This window comes from Myodes glareolus, chromosome 16, assembly GCF_982192425.1.
Source record: "Myodes glareolus chromosome 16, mMyoGla1.1, whole genome shotgun sequence".
NCBI classification, from domain to species: domain Eukaryota; kingdom Metazoa; phylum Chordata; class Mammalia; order Rodentia; family Cricetidae; genus Myodes; species Myodes glareolus.
In genome coordinates, this window is record NC_142041.1 from 59894695 (window position 1) to 59897879 (window position 3185).

The following is a 3185-nucleotide window of genomic DNA, read 5'->3' on the forward strand; positions in this document are numbered from 1 at the left end:
GAGAGCGACCCCAAAACGCCCACCCATAGTTAATTGTAGGAGTAGAATTCCATCTCAGGGTCATTATACCTGAACCCATGCCACACTCGCTCTCTAAGTAAACCTCATCCGACGTGCTGTGTTAAGGCAGTTAGCTGCTTTCCCAGGTGTGAACGCCATCCAGAATGGACACTGTGGGGGACCTGAATAGGTGGTGAGGATGGAGGGGTGGCTTGCTGACTGTAAAAATGAAGACCCACTTTTGGATCCGTAGCAAACACATTATGATGCTGACTGTTCACACATCTGGAACCCAATACTGGGGTGGCAGATCCATAGAGCTTACTAGCCATTCAGCCTAGCTGAATTGCTGAGCTTCTAGCCCACTGAGAGACTCTGGTCTCAAAAATTAAGGTGGGGCTGAACACGGTGGTGCATGTCTGTAATTCTAGCTACTCAGGAGGCTGAGGCAGGAAGATTGCTCAAGTCCAGATGTTTTAGGTTACAGTGCACCTTGCAGATTGGATGACCACACACATTTATGTATGGCATAAATATGACTGGCAATCTCCACGGAACACGAGGAACCACCAGTTTGCCTAAGGAGGGGTGAACTAGCCCAGGGCAGAAATGGAGCAGGTCAAAACTTTCGAATTAATCAGTAGTGGGGCGATACCCGTGAAAAGCCACTGTACTCCAGCCCAGGCAACATAGTGAGATTCCCTTTCTTGAAAAAAAAATCCCATTCTTATTTGCTTGTTTTTGTTTTATCTTATTTTATACTATATTTTAAAATTATTCTTTGGATGCCCGGCCTGTTTGTTTTCTAACAAAAGCAGAAAGGGTCTGGTTCAAATGGGAGGGGAGTTGGGGAGGAACTTGGAAAAATTGGGGGAGGGAAAAGTGTAATCAGAATACATTATATGAAAAAAATCTATTTTTAATTTTAAAAAAGGTGTTAAGTGAGAAAGATATCCCACACCCACCCCTAGTTTTCAGGGAATGTCAATTTATGCATGTATGTGCACAGTAGCACACATGAAACCCTGCGTGCACATGTACCACATGTGCACACAAAACAGTGACACACACACTTCATTCTGAATCTATGAAGCTTCACCTCGGATTTTACATTTTCATCATTGACTATATTTTTATATTTTTATCTACTGCCAGAAAAAAAAGTGAAAAATTCCCTGACAAATCTAAAAAAATCAATCTGGGAGGTGGTGGTCCACGCATTTCATCCCAGCTCGTGGGAGGCAGAAGCAGGTGGATCTCTGAGTTCAAGGTCTACAGCAAGTTCAAGTATAGTCAGGGCTACACAGAGAAGCCATATCTTGAAAAGCCAAAATGAAACAATAACAAAAAAAAAAAAGAAAAAAGAAAGAAAGAAAAAGGAATGAAAAAGCCATTAGCTTTCTACTCTTTTTCATAATTTATTTCCATTGTCTATACTTCCATGAAGGTCAGGTTGAAATCAGGCTATAGTAGAAGACGGAGATTTTATACCACACACACAGAGACACACACATACACAGGCATAAATACACAGACACACACATATTCAAACACACACTAGATACACACAGACACACATACATAGGCACACACACAGACTCACACACACAGGCACACATACACAGACACACACACACACAGACACACAGACATACATACACAGGCATACACACACAAACACACATTCACAGGCATACACACACACAGATACACATATACAGACATACATACAGACACATACATACACAGGAATAGACACACAGACACACACATAGATACATACAGACACACATACATAGGTACACAGATATACACACAGACATGCACAGACACACAGATACACACAGACACACATACGCAGGCACACACACAGACACACAGACATGCACACACACACACATAGAAACACACAGGTACACAGACACAGACACAGACACGCACACACACATAGATAAACACACACACACATAGATAAACACACGCACACACACACAGAGACACACACACACACATACAGAAGCATGCACACAGAAACACACAGACACACGTACACAGGTATACACACAGATACACACAAACACTGACACACACACTGTTGTGTTTGTTTAGTATTGCTTGTAGGTATATGGTTTTCAGTCTGACGATTTGGTGTTAGATGGCCAATCCATGCTCGTCCCTGGAGAAGATACGTTCTTCTTCCCTCCACTTGTCACTAGTTTGTCACTTCCCTCTGAGCAGGGACTTCCTCATCTACATTGTCACAGCTCAGGTCTTACTCAGGCTGCCTTGTGGTGGCGATTTCATAGGTGTAGCTTTGGCTTCATAGCTAGAGGACAAAGTCTCTCATGGGGTCCCTGGCTCTCTGGCTCCCACATCTTTCTACCCTTCTTCCACAATGGTCCCTGAGTCTTAGGTGTGTGCGGGGGTGCTGTAGAGCTATCAATTGGGGCTAGGCATCCTGACGTCACTTGTTCTCTCTGTCTTGGCCATTTGTGGCTTTCTGTCATGGTCTCGGTCTGCAGGCTGGTCCCGAGCACAGGAAATCTCATGTCAATTCTTTTGAATAAAAATTTATTAGTGAAATTGTTTGATCACATGATCGATGCAAATTTTAACTTTTGGAAGAACTCACACTGTTTCCCCCAACACTGCACACAGGCTTTCTTTCATGTTCTTCCCAACTCTGACCATTTGTCAGGAGGGCTAACTATCCTGACAGGTGTGCGATCATACTCACACTGGTTTTAATCTGTATTTCCCTAATGATTAGCAGTGTTGGGAATAATGCCTGGTCACTATTTTTTATGTCCTTGGAGAGGTGTCTATTTAAGTCCATAGCCCTCCTTTTAAGTCGGTGCTCCATAAGTAGATGTGTGTGTCGGGTGGGGGGGGGGAGGGTTGTTCAATTAATCGCTAGATTTCTTAGAAACTTTTTCCCTCTACATCTTACCATCTTACCAGCATTGGGTTTGTAGAGTTGGACTTACATGTTTGACGTCAGCATCAATAAAGAACTTTATTTAAGTAGCTGATGTGGGAAGAGGAGGAGCAAGGCAGTGGGGACACCTCTCTGGGTGCTGCTGAAGTTTTTTCTCCTCTTTTGGACTTTTCCTAAAGTAAGGTTTCCATAAACCTTCCCCTTACCAGGGCTTTCAGTAACTGCACAGAGAAAACTCAGGCAAGAG

General features: G+C 43.3%; 1 non-coding gene across 1 annotated transcript; it reads left to right on the forward strand.

The window, feature by feature from the left end:
• Positions 1–398: 398 nt before the first annotated feature.
• Positions 399–709, forward strand: LOC148119591 (signal recognition particle RNA). Its single transcript, XR_015735190.1, has one exon.
• Positions 710–3185: the final 2476 nt, after the last annotated feature.